Below are 16,689 nucleotides of genomic sequence, written 5' to 3'. Positions count from 1 at the left end.
TGAACTGCTCCAAGGATTTATGGTGTGGAAGGCAGAGCTACAGCAGCTTCTGAAATCATTGCTGCAGTCACACAGACAAGGGGAAGGGACCCCAGCCTGGCTGAGGGCAGCTTCCAAACCAGGCTCATCTCTCATGGCTCACTCTGGGCACATCCATGTGTAAAAGTGACTCAGGAGAGTGAGTACCATCACCTTGAAATCTCATTAATTACAGACTTAGAACCATGGAATGGTTTGGGTTGGAAGGGACCTTAAAGCCAATCCCATCCCACCCCTGCCATGGGCAGGGACTCCTTCCACTGTCCCAGGCTGCTCCAAGCCCTGTTCAACCTGGCCCTGGACACTGCCAGGGATGGAGCAGCCACAGCTTCTCTGGGCACCTGTGCCACCCTCATATGGGGGAATTCCTTCCCAATATCCCATCTAACCCTGCCCTCTGGCAGTGGGAAGCCATTCTCCCTTGTCCTGGCACTGCAAGTCTTGGTAAAAAGTCCCTTCATCTTTCTTGAAAGCCCCCTTTATATATTGAAAGTCCTCTATAAGATCTCTCTGGAGCTTTTCTCCTCCAGGCTGAGCAACCCCAGCTGTGCCAGCCTTTCCTCCCAGCAGAGCTGCTCCATCCCTCTGCTCACCCTGGTGCCTCCTCTGGACTCTCTCAGCAGCTCCAGGCCCTTCCTGTGCTGGGCCCCAGGGCTGGGGCAGCTCTGCAGGTGGGGTCTCACCTCAGCAGGGCAGAGGGGCACAATCCCAACCCCGTTCCTGCCGCCCACCCTGGGATCAGCCCTGCACAGGGCTGGACTGAAATCCCACCCCTGGCCTCCAGACCCCAAATGCTCCATAATACCAGACAGGGAAAAAATGCTCTTTCCCTGAATCACAGGTGAGGTCCTACCCTCCCAACACCTCCACAGACCCTACAGTCATCAAAAAGCAAAGGGAGCTGTCCCCAGGAGGTTCATGGGGGGGAACCCTGTCACCCTTTCTGCCACCCACTCCTGTGGGGCTCCTGTGACACTCAACCCTGCTCACTTTGGTGAGGACACATCTCAGGACCAGCTTCTCCTTTGGCATTTCATCATGTTCCAACCAGCAATGTGAGGGAAAATGAAGAAAATCCCCTATTTTTAGCAGATAAAATGCAAATTTAAAGCATTACCTAATCCAGAACATTTGTGAGACTACATTTCATTGGTTGGCTGCAAAGCCCTGATGTGGGAAGAAAGATAAAGCCAGTGAGCTCCCCCTTCCCAATTCCAACCACAGAGGTGCATCCATGCATTGGAATGAGGTGGTGAACTGGGCAAACCCAGATTGGGGTAAATACAGGTTTTGCCAGAATAACACAGTTTATTGATGTGCAGATGTGTAAATAATGATGGGAAGTTATCCTGGAAGTTTTCCTCAAAGTATCCTCAAAACCCTTCTTATATTGCCACCAATTTATATGAATGTCCTGGAATGCTTAGGTTTGGCAATCAAAAATGGAAACATGTCCTTGCTCAGGAACTTGGTAATTACCCATGGAACAGAATAATTTACAAAGACCTCCAAGGTCATAAAAAGCAATTCTTGCTCAATCCCAACCTCATAACCAGCCCAGAGCTCTGAGTGCCATGCCCATGAGTTCCTTGGACACCTCCAGGGATGGGGGCTCCACCGCCTCCCTGGGCAGCCCCTTCCAATGGAATCCATCCCAAATACATCCCTGCTCCTTGGGGAAAAGGACAAATCCGTGCCAAGGAGGGAGAAAAGCTCTGGGCAACTGGTCTAGCAGAAAGTGTCCCTGTCCTCATCAGGGGGCTGGAATGAGATGAGCTTTATGGTCCTTCCAACCCCAATGCTGTGATTCTCCTCCCTCCTCCTGCTTTGGGGGCATGGCAAGCTGTCCCTGTGGTCTGCTGGGTTTAGGATCCCATCATCCATGGGAAGTGGCACAGGGGGTTCTGCCACTGGCTGCAGCAGATACAGGCAGGGCAGGGAGGGGCTCAGGGGCCTGAGCACCCCCAGCTCCACAGGGAAGGTGTTTTGTACCTGGCAGCCCAAAATCTCTTCCAGTTAAATCCAAAACCCTGCTCAGCAACACCTGCCAGCTCCCCAAAATGTAAATTTTCCAGGCAGACGATATTGATATGCACTGACACTCCACAGGGGACTGGGGGATCTGGGAATTTGCCAGAAATAGGCAGCTCTTACTTCTGCTTAAAACTCACTTTTCATCTCACATTCAATTATCAAGCACAGAATGTATTTTTAGCAGCTGGCATTAGGAGAGTGCTGTCACTTTTGTTCCAGCCTGACTTGAAAGTTGTGTTTATGGGAAGACTTGGAAGAGTTTGTGCCTGTTCCTATCCCAAAACTGGGAAACAGGAGCAAGGAGAGGCTTGGCAGGTGTCTCTAGACCCCCAAAAATAAAAGAAATCCATGCTGAGGGTGGTTCAGGGAGCTGGGGTCTGAGGCAGAGCTGGCAGGGATGACAGAGAGGCAGAAAACGAGGCAGCAGAGGAAGATGATGCTGACAGTGACATTTTTAACAGGATATCAGTGCTCAGGATTCAGGGACCTTCCTGCTCCCGTTGCAGCAGCAGGAAGATGAAGCAGTTTGGAAGAAATCTGTCAGAAAGACACAGCTCTAATCCCTCTCTTGGTGCTCCCCATCCTCCTGACCCCCGGTGCCACCAGCCCTCACCACGGGGGCCTCACCTGGGGCTTTGCCTTGCAGGAGATGGATGCCACAGGGCTCTTGGGGGAGGCAAAGGAAGTTGCTAAAGCCTCTTGTTTCCCTCTCCCTTTCACAATGCACCTTTTATTCCGCTGGAAATACGAACCAGCCCGGTAAATGCTCAGGATTAGATTGGAAAGAAAGAAAACAAAAGGCAGCAGTTGCCTGGGTTAGGAGCGTTTGGAGCTGCCAGTTGTAGCGAGTCCCTGCTTCTTGCCAGGTGTTTTGTTGAGTTCAAGTAAAACATCAAAGTCCATTATCTTCCCTGCCTTGCCCTCAGCTCCTCGAGCCAGCGCACAGCACAAAATTAATTTGGTTTATTCCAGCACACGCAATAGCCGCCTATCTTCCCGACTCCCTGGCTGGAAGGAAACAAATTTCCTCCTTAAGCACTTTCCACTTGACCTGCTCTTTTCTCCACAGAGAAAATTGAGGTCAGGGAGCTGCTGTTGTGCAGTGGCTGCCGTTCTCCCGATGCTCTCTGGCCAACAGGGTCCCTGCCCTGCTGCTGCTGGTGGCTCCAGATCTCCCAGCTGGGGCTCCTGCCTGCTCCCTGCTCCCACGAGACCCTGGCAGATTTAGGAAGGCAAGGGCTTCATTTCCCACTTGGTCCAATTATTTTTTAAGCCTCTCCTGTGCTGCTGGAGAGGTTATATCTGGTGAGGCCTGGAAATAAACTCAGAGCTGTGGTGGGGGCAGAGCTGCCAGGAGGTGTCAGCGACTCCAGCCATCCCATTAACAGGCAGATGTTTGTGGGCTGCACTGAACTGGAAATGCAACAGGAGAGGGATTTGTCTCCACGTTTCTTTCCTCCTTTTTTATTCCTGCTTAGGAAAGGGAGCACAGACCCCCGAGTCTCCCCACACCCTCCTTGCCTGGGGGCAAGAGTGCTTGGAGCCACAAGGAGGGGATGGGTGGCCACTTCCAGCCCGTGGAACAGAGCCTCAGCTTTCCTACCTGTGGGTTAGCTCTGCCAGGGATCTGCTACTTACTCCAATCCCAGGGCTGTTCTCCAGCTGTTTGCTATGAGAAGCAGAGCAGAACCTCTGAGTCCAGTGTCCCCACACAGGGACAGGGGATATGGCCATGCCAGCTCCGCACGGACTCTCCTGGCGCTGCCACAGGGATTCCCAGCACCACTGACACCACCCAGCCACCCTCACCTGCATCCCAGTGCTGCCCAGCAGGGCGAGGAAGGCAGGGAAAGGAGGTCAGAGCTGTCTCTCAGGCACAGCTCTGACAGGCAGCTCATCACACACTGACTGACAGCAGCTCCCACAGCTCCAGCCCAGCCTGCTCCATCAGGGAGCTCCGTGTCCCCTCAAGCTCCTGCAGTCCTGTCCTGGTTTTGGAGGATGGGGCAGGGATTTCTCCCTGCCAGAGAAATCCTCCTTTTCTTACAGCTTCCAGCTCAGGGTGATGGTGAGAAGGAAGTGGAGGTCCAGCTCCAAGGGCTGAGGGTGCAGAGCTGGAGCTCTGAACCGTGAGAAGGAACCCACACTTGTCACAGACATCTTTTATGGAAAATCCTTTCCTTAGGATTTTTCCTTCTGAGAAGCTGAGAGGCCTCAGGAACAAAATGTAACCAATGGTTATCTGCTGCTGTGGAATGCAACAGGGGGATCTTTGATTGGCCCATGTTGGATGTTTCTAATTAATGGCCAATCACAGTCAGCTGGCTCAGACAGAGAGTCTGAGCCACAAACCTTTGTTATCATTCCTTCTTTTTCTAGTCTTAGCCAGCCTTCTGATGAAATCTTTTCTTCTATTCTTTTAGTATAGTTTAAATATATATCATAAAATATTAAATCAAGCCTTCTGAAACATGGAGTCAGATCCTCATCTCTTCCCTCATCCTCAGACCCCTGTGAACATGGTCACACACACTGTGTGTGACACCTGCCCTGCTTGCAGTCATTCCAATCCTGGGACCTGAAGGGATGAAGAGAAATCCACAGATGTGGATGGAGGCACTCTTTGGATCTTCAGTCTCAGGGAGAAGAGTTTGGCCTTGGCAAGGAAAGGGTCCCAGTCTGTGATGGTGTTCACAGGGGTCTGAGGATGAGGGAAGAGACGAGGATCTGACTCCATGTTTCAGAAGGCTTGATTTATTATTTTATGATATATATTACATTAAAACTATACTAAAAGAAGAAAGGATTTCATCAGAAGGCTGGCTAAGAATAGAAAAAGAAGGAATGATAACAAAGGCTTGTGGCTCAGAGTCTCTGTCCGAGCCAGCTGACTGTGATTGGCCATTAATTAGAAACATCTAACATAGGCCAATCCCAGATGCACCTGTTGCATTCCACAGCAGCAGATGATCATTGTTTGCCTTTTGTTCCTGAGGCCTCTCAGCTTCTCAGAAGGAAAAATCCTAAGGAAAGGATTTTCCATAAAAGATGTCTGTGACACCAGTCCTGCATTTCCTTCACCCACCTCGGATGGATTCACCAGGTGATGAAGAGCCAGTGTCCCCAGGCTCTGTGAGGGACAGCAGGGCCACTGTGGGAGCCCACAGTGCCCCAGGATGGCTCTGAGAGGCAGAGCCAGGAGTTTCTCTGGTATCTGTTGCTTCAGGAGCGGGTTAATGTGCATATGCAAATTCCTGGAGCTCGGCGGCAGCGCTGATGCACGGGTGCCAGCTGTGCACCTCTAATGACTGCGGAGCTGCCGGCTCAGCACTCCCCTTACCCCTTGATCACCATTTATTTACTTCAGGGAGGTGCCTGGGGAATCAAAACAAGGCCAAAGTCCTGGGCAAAATCCCCACAGGGCAGGACAATCCTGAGAGAGCTCCCGAGAGCTGTGGAATTGTGTGGGATTAGTGGGCTGTCCTGGCAAGGAGTTGGGCTCTGTGATCCTCCATGATCCTCGTGGATCCTTCCAGCTCTGGGTATTCTATAATTCCATGATTCCCTTTGGAAACGGGCAAGATCCACCCCTTCCCAGCTGATACACAGAAGGGGAAGAACTGGAATATCATGATTTCAGTGTAAGAGAAAAATATGGATGACCAAGGATGCATCAAGCTGAAGACAGCAGATTTCCTGCCCAGTATCCTTGGGTGATAGTGCTGCATTTCACCTGTTCTCAAATCAACTGCTGTATTTCTGAGGCACCAGGTAAGCACAGTTTTCCCTAATTCCCACATTTGATTATTGATTTCCATGGAAAACTCCCTGCCTTGCCAGTACCCGGAGTAAGACACAGTGAATAATTCCCAAAAAATAATTTTCGTGACAAATGCAGGATTTTCTCTCTGCTCCTGGAGCACACACAAACTAATTGTGGTTTCTTTGTGCTGGAAATGATTCCCCACCTCGGCCGGAGATTTTGAGCGTTTGCTCTTCGCGGTGTGAGCTGATTTTGAGAAGACATCTCCCGTCAGTGCTGGATATTTGCATCCAGACGATTGTGGGCTGTTCTCCTCGCCTTCCTTTCTCTCCCTTCACGGCAAAACAAACCCACCTAGAAGCGACAGCCAAGGGAAGCAGCTGCCAAATAGTTCCTGTCTGAACTCTGAAGGATTTGCGGAGGCCACCGCACTCAAAGCCTCCCCAGTCGCACAAAGGCCCTGCTGCCAAAGGCTAATAAAGATGCCGAAGGAGTGAGTGTATTATAATTACCTATCAGCTCGTTTGCAAAAGCACCAGCAGTTAAAAGGCAGCAAATGAAACGATGCCGGCCTTCCTGGGCTTCCCACATAATGAACAAACACATTGCCCATGGCAAGCTCACAGGAACAGATCTTTCATTACGATAAAAGAGTCTTAACCTTGACCAGCCAGCTCCGCCCTGCCTTCGTGGCAGTTGTTCCACAGCTCAAATAGTTTGTTTTGCAGCCCTTTGATTCCCACAAAATGCTACAAAATCAAGCATTTCTTATTCAATAGACGCACACGAGGGGTTTTTTTCTTTCATATTTCTTCAGATCTTCCTCGCGCAGTTTAGAGCAGAAAGTGTCTGGCATAAATTCCTGATTGCATTATTAATGTGGAAAAGGGAACATCTGAAGTTAATCTATTCCACTAATGGGTGCTATATAATACATTAAGTCAGGTTAAGCGTGTGATATAATAAAGATCTGCCGGGTGAGATATTCTGAGATTACTGATTTAAGCATAATGGTTATTTTGGTCAATGGTTATAGATTTTTAATAGAATTCCCATCTGAGTGCTGGCTGCAAGGGGAGGAAATCTTGTTCTGGACCACAATGAAACAGCCCCTTGTAACAGTCTTGGAGCAGTTTTGGAGCACCACGATATGGAAAGGAGCTGAAGCATCCAAAGGAGGGATACAAGGATGGGGAAGGGTCTGGAGGGGCCACAACAAGGAGCAGCTGAGGGCACCTGGTCTGTCCAGCTGGAGAGCAGGAGGCTGAGGGCAGAGCTCATCCCAGCCCACAACTCCCTCCCCAAGGGCTGCTCCAGTCTCTGATCGATGGGACCAGGGACAGCACCCAGGGAATCGCTGGAGCTGTGCCAGGGGGGTTTAGGTTGAATATCAGGAAAGGTTTTTCCCCCAGAGGGTGCTGGGCACTGCCCAGGCTCCCCAGGGAATGGACACAGCCCCAGGGCTGCCAGAGCTCCAGGAGAGTTTGGACAAGGCTCTCAAACCCAGGGTGGGATTGTCGGGGTGTCTGTGCAGGACTGGATGATCCCTGTGGGTCTCTTCCAGCTCAGAATATTCTATGAATATTAACACTTCTGTATTCCCCAGAACAAGTTCCCAGGCTATTTCTAAAATCTTTGTATTAAAAGAATCAAAATGAGAATTCAAGCATCTGATCAAAGTGATAAGAATTTCTTGGTGCTCATATCACTCAATTCTAATGTCAGCTTAGAAGGTGAGTAAGTCTACAGGCTGGTCTTTAATTCACCATGAAAAGGAATTTACAAGGAAAAGGAGTATACAAAGAAATGTATCAGCTGTGCTTTAAGACATCTTTTCCTCTTTTTCTGTCTAGATCAACAAAACTGAATATATTTCACCCTGGAGAAAGAGCCTCCTCCTGGATTCCATAGGGATGAATAAGGAGATCCATTTCAAGGACTCCACAGGCAGCAGGACTGCCCTGAACACTGCTGCAGCTCCCATTTTTCCTGCCACAAAAGCACAAGGTATCAGCTCACTTCAAACCAAAGGGAAAAAAAAATTAATGGGATGCTTGGAGAAAACTTTTCTCCAATGCTACATTCCTTGGGGATTTCCTAGGAAAAAAAAATCAAACCCATTTTAAGGCAGGGTGAAACCCCCCCGTGGGCTTCCTGAACAATGCAGGGAATGTTGGGTTTGTTCTGTGCTGAATTTCCCTGTGTGGATCCTGGTCCTTCCCTCTGCCCTCAGCAGAGCTAGGCTGAGGAGGGGAATTTTTATTCACAAAGGTCCCTAACCACCCATGGCAGCTCTAGCTCTGTTCCTGCCACTCAGTGGGATCTCTACACTCAGTTGTTGCTTGGCTTTCTGGGCTGTGCTGCCCCTGTGTATCTGTGCCAGTGCCTGAAGGGGCTCCAGGAGAGCTGGAGAGGGACTGGGGACAAGGGATGGAGTGACAGGATGGCTTTAAACTGCAAGGGGATCTCAGGATTAGAGATTAGGAGCAAATCCCTCTTGTGAGAGGGGTGGAGCTCTGCCACAGGGTGCCCAGAGAAGCTGTGGCTGCCCCAGGATCCCTGGAAGTGCCCAAGGCCAGGCTGGATGGGGCTTGGAGCAACCTGGGATAGTGGAAGTGCCCCTGCCATGGTAGGGGTGGGGTGAGAGAGGTTTTAAGGTCCCTTCCAACCCAAACCATTCTGGGATTCTCTGATTTGGTCTATCAACCTCCCTGCCCTGTGTGGGGCTGTATGACAGAGAGCCACTGCTCCAAGAATTCCAGCAGGCCCATGTTAGGAGGCTCTCACCTCTTCTGGGGGAAAGAGGAAAGATCCATCCTGGCAGAGACCCACAGTGCTGAGACAGCTCCAGTGCTACCAGCTGGTGTTCTGAGCTGGTGGCAAATCTCAGTCCTGTCTGCTCAGCCATGAGTAGCTCCACAAAAGCTTGGCAGACATCCCAGGGGTGTCTGCAGAAGATCACTGGCAGTCCCTGCTCAGAGCTGCTCTCCTTGCCCCACCAGATGTCCCTCCCAGGAGATGGAGCACGGATTTGGGAGCCTGGATGTGGAACACTGAGCCCTGCTCTGACCCTGGGGTGGGTCCAACTCAATGCTCTCTCCACAAGTTTAGTCCATTTAAAAGCTCTCCTGGACACCAGCACCACTGACCTTCTGCCTGGAGCTTAAATCTTATTTCTCAGAGATGTTTGCAAGAGCTGAGCCCCTTCTCCCACCAGGCTGGGCCTCACAAAGCCCAACCTGGGAAACCTCTCCCAGGCTGTGCCCAGCCTGCCAGTGTGGTGCTCACTGGGATACTCACTGGCACAATTTGTGAGCAGGGAGGAGAGCACCTTCCATGGCAGGATCATGAGGGATAGTCTCTGCTTCAGTGATATCACTTACTGGAGAGGGCTTGAGCTGGACCAGCAGCACTTTTCATTGTGGATTTGCAACCTGTAAAGTAAACTGGACCTGGTTTGTGTTGGATTTAGAGCCAATGGAGAAAATCTCCCCCAGGCACTCAAAAACAGAAAGAGCAAAAGGAAAAGAACTCGGGATCAAAAGGATGAAAGGAAATCAGCAATCCACACCCATCTCTTTGACCAGCCCACATTTCCTGGGAGGTGATCCCGGGGGATTGGTGCTCTGTGGTTGGTGCCCTCTGGTGTGACCGTGTTCACAGGGGTCCCAGGATGAGGGAAGAGATGAGGATCTGTCTCCATGTTTCAGAAGGCTTGATTTATTATTTTATGGTATATATTATATTAAAACTATACTAAAAGAATAGAAGAAAGGATTTCATCAGAAGGCTAGCTACGAATAGAAAAAAAAAAGAATGATAACAAAGGTTTGTGGCTCAGACTCTGTCTGAGCCAGCTGGACTGTGATTGGCCATTAATTAGAAACAAGCACATGAGACCAATCCCAGATGCACCTGTTGCATTCCACAGCAGCAGATAACCATTGGTTACATTTTGTTCCTGAGGCCTCTCAGCTTCTCAGGAGGAAAAATCTTAAGGAAAGGATTTTCCATACAAGATGCCTGTGACACTGCGGAGGATGCGCTGTCCTGGAGCCAGTGCTGACATCCCGGGCTTGCAGAGCTCCCCAGCCCAGCCCAGCCCAGCCCATCTCTCCCCGGGAGTGTTTACAGGGTGCTGACAGCCCGCTCTGGGAGCTGATTGATCCTGATTGGAATTGTTATGCAAATACACTTTGCTACTCTCCTGCCTATAGATTCTCCCCGGTTGTGACATCGGCCCTTTTCTCCAGGGATTTTTCCTCCTGTTTTGTTTTTTAAATAAGTCCAGGTGAGCTGGACTCTGTGGCCTCAAACATCCTCAAATAGAGCAAATAATGTGACAAACCCTGAGGATGAATCTTTATCCGTTCCAGGCAACAGAAATGTCTCTTTTACTTTCTGTGTTCTCACCTCACATATTCCTTTGCAAGGATCTGTCACCCTCTGTTGACAGAGACAATTTTCAAAGGTATCAGAGCAACATAAAGGCTCCAAGTGCCACCTTTAAAGTCAAATCTGAGTTTTCCACAAACATGGGTTTGTTACAAAGTGCAGCACCACCAACAAAGTGTTGATTGAAGTCCAAATGAATCCCTAAGGATGCATCCTTAGGCTGAGCTGGGAGAAAGGCACTGTAAAGGAAAATTGGGAACAGCTCATGCCTAGAGATTAGGGGTTTGGACTGTCCTTGTAACTCATGAAAAACACCTGAATAACACCAAAATATTATGTTCTGGTGTCCTTGACAGCCACCTGACTGCACAATGACATTAAAAATAATTTCTAAAGTTTGGGAGATGTTCCTGCCCTACTTTGCCACTTCTATCTGCCCAGAGCTGCTTTGGAGCCAAGAGAAGACCTTTGGTCTGGAATGAAGAACTTTGCTCATATTTAGGAGGAACCTTTTAATTTAAGCCCAACTTTTGAGTTGGATGGAAACCCAGACATTACAGATTAGGTTTGATTGGCACTGAGACCAAATCAGGGAATCATGGAATGGTTTGGGCTGGAAGGGACCTCAAAGCCCATCCAGTGCCACCCCCATCTTCCACTATCCCAGGTTCTCCAAGCCCTGTCCAGCCTGGCCTTGGACACTTCCAGGGATCCAGGGGCAGCCACAGCTGCTCTGGGCACCCTGTGCCAGGACCTCCCCACCCTCACAGAGAAGAATTCCATAGATACAGGCAAGGAGAAACTGAAGCAAGCACTGGAGCAGTTGGATTCCAGGGGGCAGCTCCAATTGGTGACACCCAAACATGCTGGTCCCTGGAAGACCCCAGAGCAATTTCTGACAGCTGTGGAAGGCACTGCTTGGAAGATGATTGTTCTGAAACATCCCTGATCTCTGGTGACACCCCTGGAAGAAGGTGGGCTTTGGCTTGAAGGTGTATGGAGGCCCCTGGCCATGAGCATGGAAGCATCTCACTCTCCATAACTCTCCTCACTCAGTCTGAAACCCCAGAGTGACAATTCCCTGTCACAACCCCAGGCTTCAGGAAACCTGGCAAAGTCCCTGTGTGTGCTGGTCCACTGGAATGTGCTGTGCAGGGAGGTTTGGAGTCCCCATCCCTGCACGTGTCCAAGGAACACCTGGACATGGCACTCAGAGCTCTGGGCTGGGTGACCAGGTGGAGATCAGACACAGGCTGGACTCAGTGATCCCAGGATTCTGTGATGTCTCCTACTCTCCCTGCTGCCTCAAGTGCTCTCCTCAGCCCCCAGTGACCTTCACTGAGCTGCACAAACACAGCCATGCCTTGAGCTGTCTGCAAACTCAACAGCAAAAAATATTTGGGGTGCCTGAGAAGGGCATCCATGAGACCCAGCGGGACCCACTGGATCAGTGCTGTGCCTACAATTCCCATTGATCCACTCCTGCCTCCCCTCTTTAATCAGGCACCTTGTAAGGGTGGCAAGGGACATTTACAGCCACACTCCTTCTCCTCCCAAACAATCAATGGTTATTAAGTGCATCTTTGGGCTGGGGAGGCGAGGAGAGAGACAGCAAGAATTCACATTGCTCATCAACCTGGAGAGACTTCATTTTCTATTAGGGCTGATAAACAAGCTGGGAAAATAAATCAGTTACCTGCTGCTGCCTGACAGGCATCACCAAGGAGCTCCTCGGAATGTGACACAGTGGGGCTGGGCTCCCAGGGCTGCTGGGGTGAGGCTGCAGCACTGACAGCTCCCCAAAGGGCTTTTTGTCTTCCTTTTGGTGGAGTGAAGCACTGCGAGGCTGGTCTGCTATGGAAGCATCCAGAAAAGGCATCCCAAGCTCAGAGGATGGGAGAGGAGAGGAAGAGGGAGAGGGAGAGGTCCCACTATATCAGGAAACATCTGGGACTACAAAGACCCACGGAGTGGTTGAAGCCAGTCAAGGAAGACAGGACAGGCAGATCCTCCCTCACCTCAGAGCGGGTGGGAAGGGATTTCAATCTGGGCACTGTGTCCTGATGCTACAGTGAGGCCAATCAGGAGACAATAACAAGCTCTAGGACTTTCAGGCTGTCACAAGATGGATCAAGGTGCTGAGCTCCTGGGAACACATTTTTCCTGTTTCCCTATCAGAGCTCCAACAGAAAAAGTGCTGTAAGACAACCTGACTCCAGATCCACGGCACCCATCTGTGGGAGCACAGAACAAAAAGGAGCCTCCTGTTAATGGGAAATTGCAAATGCTCCATTACCCACCCCGTTATTCACATATTTCTCCTGCCTTTTGACTCCAGGCAAGCCTGCAGCTTCGAAAGGAAATTTTCAGAAATATCAACAATGTCCCTTAATCACTGCAATAATAAATCATCCCTTGTAACGGGGGAACTTCAGTCTGACCAAAAAATGGAGGTTTAGGAAAACTACTGAATTATTCATGCCTTCTGTTCCCATGACAGAGAGCAGAGTTACATTAGGATAATGGAAATTCCAAAGAATTTGCAGGATTTGGTGGAATAAGGAGATGCTACAAATCAGTGTTGGCAAAACATGCAGGAATAACCAGGCCTCCTTGGCCAGCACATGGAGTGAATGCATGGTAGGAAACACCTCTGCATCTCAAAACTCTGCCATAACAAGGCAGGAGAAATGGAAAACTGACTCTGGGAGTGTTTGAATGAAGCAAAATAAAGGAGTCAGCAGCAAGGAGAGCTCCAAAATCCAGTTCCTGGCCTGTCCTCAGACATGGAGCAGCCTGTGACAGGCAAATACCAGAATCCTAGGATGGTTTGGGTGGGAAAAAGCTCATCCAGTTCCACCCTCTGCCATGGGCAGGGACACTTTCCACTGTCCCAGGGTGCTCCAAGCCCATCCAGCCTGGCCTTGGACACTGCCAGGGATCCAGGGGCAGCTTCTCTGGGCACCCTGTGCCAGGGCCTCAGCATCCTCACAGCCAAGAATCTCTTCCCAATATCCCATCTGAACCTGTCCTTAGCCAGTGTGAAGTCACTGCCCCTTGTCCTATCCAAATTCCATTTTTTCCCCTCCCAACACTGTACACATGGGTTAATTCCCAAGTGCTGGGTTTGCAATCCAGTATCAGTGGAGTAAAAAAAAAGACACTAAACATGGTTAGAAAATTCCTCATCTGTCCTGGTTTCAGGTGCTGTAATGAAGATGCAGGACCTTTCAGCTCAATTCAATCAGCCCCATTCACCAGGCACCTTATGATCCATTAGTTCAGTCCCTCCAAATTTGATTGCAGCGTGTTTTGATTCCAATCAATTGTTTTCAGCTCTTCTCCATTGATTTCCATGGACTCACATTATTCTGCTGAGACTTCAGTTAAACCTGGGGGTTTGGACCAGGACAGGAGCTCTGTGGGCACCTCATGGCAGGTGCTGGGCCAGCACCCCCCTGCTGCCAGCAGACCAAGGCAAGGTGACAATTCCAGCCCTGAGGTTTTTCCAAGCCACGTTCCCTGTCCCATGGCTTCAGGGGGAGCTCAGAACTGCAGCAGGATCAGAGGAAACCTCGTCCATAAAATGTTGGGGCACAAGAGGAAATTTTTCACAGTGAGAACAGTCAGCCATTGGAATAATCTCCCCAGGGAAGTGGTGGGATCCCCACCTTTGGACACTTTTAAGGTTTAGCTGGAGAAGGAGCTGGGTCACCTTGTCTAGACTGTGCTTTTGATGACAGAGGTTGGACCAGATGATGTTTGAGGTCCCTTCCAACACATTATTCCATGATTCCATGAACTGAGACCTAACCAGGCGTGACAGAGGGAAGAGACACTCACAGAGGAGTCTTCAGGTTCCTTTTTAGAGTCACAAACTCTGTGGGATGAAGAACCAGAACTAAACCAGAACTTTACTCAATCCCAAGCTACTGATCTGACTACTGGTCTAAAAGCTGTAAGGAAAAGAAAGAGGATCTCTAGAAAAAGGCCTGAATTGGGGACAGCCTCTGCAGAAAGCTCTAGAAAATGGGGAATTTGTCTCCTGGCACACTGGTCTGTGTCTCCACTTCTGCCTGGACAAGTGGCTCATGGAATCCAGACAGGGAAGGACCTGCTGTCCTCAGGGAGAGCTCCCAGAGGAGGCTGCTTCACTCCTCTCCTGCTGACACTTTCTCCAGTTTAACTGACAGGGAATATTTCCTTGTGCACCCTCCTGAGCTGGCCCAGCTCATGCAGAACTGACACCCATCCAAGCAGGACGAGGCAGGAGCCTCTCCCTGAGCTTTGTCACAAAATCAGGGCAGTGAAACAAACCCACAGAGGATCGTTCCAACTCGGTGGAAAGGTTGCTGTCAAAACCCCAGCACTGTGTTTTCCCAGGAAGCAAGTCTGAAATGCAGGCAGTGGCCTGGAGAGATTTTGATGGAAATCCCAGGTGGGAGCGATGGAAAAAATCAGCTGCCACTTTCCTCTGGAATGACAAAAAGTTGACAACGGTGACATTTGAAAGTCTGGTGACTTTTCTGAAGCTCGATCAGCAGAGCAGAGGAAAATCCCTAAGGAGTGGTACAGAGGCCATGGGATGTCCATGTGCACTGCCCTGCAGGGAGAGGGATGTCAAATTTACAGCCCAGTCACCACACTGGGATCCCCAATCCCACCAAGATTTCACACCCACCTCGGGAAGCAGGCACTGCAGGACATGATGTGTTCTCCTCACAGCCACCTGAGCTCCTGAGAGATGATTCCCTGTGTGTGACTGGGGGGGAGGAAGTCTGAGAGAGCAGGAAAACCTTCCCGGCAGTGCTGCTGCTTAATGGAGTGCGAATGGATTGGACAGCACTCCTGCTAATGTGTCAGGATTGTGCTTAGCAGTGGGAATGACCTTGTTGAAGCTAAAAAATGAACACATTCACAGCTCCACGAGCAGGAGCTGCTGGATGCTCCATGCAAATCCTCAGCACCGCTGTTCTGATGCTGATTCCAGGGCGGTGGGTGGGATTCTCCTCTGCTCCTGTCCCAAAGCTCTGGAAGAATGGAGCATTTTGTGGAGGGATTGAGAGCATTTAAGGAACTGATTTTCCTTTTGCATGCTGTGTTCTGAGGTAAAAAGGCTGAGAAGGCCGGGAAGAGAGAGGGGGGTGACCTTAGGCCCCCTTCCAGTGCCTTAAAGGGCTCCAAGAGAGCTCGAGAGGGACGTGGGACAAGGGATGGAGGAACTGGACAAGGGGGAATGGCTTCCCACTGCCAGAGGGCTGGGTTAGGTGGGATATTGGGAAGAGATTCCTCCTTGTGAGGGAGGTGAGGCCCTGGCACAGGCTGCCCAGAGCAGCTGTGGCTGCCCCTGGATCCCTGAAAGTGTCCAAGGCCAGGTTGGACAGGGCTTGGAGCAACCTGGGATAGGGGAAGGCCCATGGAAGTGAAGGAACTTCAAGGTCCAAACCCAAACCATTCTGGGATTCTCTGATTTTAACTCTGGCCTTGTAAGAAAGCATCAAGCATAACAATATGGAGTTCCAGGGTTGCATGTGCACTAAATTAAGCCTAGGAACTAATGGGAATGGGTCTGACTCCTAAACAGCTCACTGGCTTCAGCTCCAGGTGTGCTCATCAATCTCCAATGTGCTGAAGAAAAACTGCAGTGAAGCAGCTACGAATGGAGTTAACTGAAAAATAAAATAAATCCATGTGGTTCCTGGGAATCCTCCACATACAGGAGGTCATGGCCTGTGCAGTCCCCTGACAGCACAGACACAGCTCAAATTAGACATTTATTTAGTGTGCATTTACAACATGTGATTAACCTCATGTATTTAGATTTTTTTCATGTTGGCTTTTGAAAAGAGTCTCTTAGGAAGAAGAAAAGCAAGAGGGATAAAACTGCTGAAATTCGTGTTTTACTCTTAGTCTTTGAGCAAAACCTTTCAACTCAACTCTGACTGCTTTTAAATTCTTTCAAGCGAAGGGTTTATTTCAAGACACTGTCCTGAATGGTCTGTGTACTGGCATTGGGAAGTATAAGCATGGAAGAAAGCTTGGAAAGGGCGGAAAAAGGAGAGGATCAGCATATAAAATATTATTTTGGGAGAAGGAAAAAAGGAAGGTGAATCCCCAAGCTGAGTCAGGACACGTTGGCTTGCTCAGACTCAAACTCTGCTTACCTGTGTCCAGCTACTCTCCCAGCTGTTAAAAACCTTCCCATGTCCATGCTGAGAATCCCAGAGTGCCAGAATCACTGAGGCTGGAAAAGATGGCCAAGATGATCAAGTCCAACCTGTGACTGACCCTGACCTTGTCACCAGCCCAGAGCACTGAGTGCCATGTCCAATTTTCCTTGAACTTCTCCAGGGATGGGGACTTCACCACCTCCCAGTGCCTGACCACCCTTTCCATGAAGAAATTCCTCCTGATGTCCAACCTGACCCTCCCCTTGAGGCTGTTCCCTCCTGTCCTGT

This window comes from Agelaius phoeniceus, chromosome 10 (genome assembly GCF_051311805.1).
Source record: "Agelaius phoeniceus isolate bAgePho1 chromosome 10, bAgePho1.hap1, whole genome shotgun sequence".
In the NCBI taxonomy this organism is placed as follows: Eukaryota; Metazoa; Chordata; class Aves; order Passeriformes; family Icteridae; genus Agelaius; species Agelaius phoeniceus.
Note: the sequence above shows the minus strand (reverse complement) of the source record.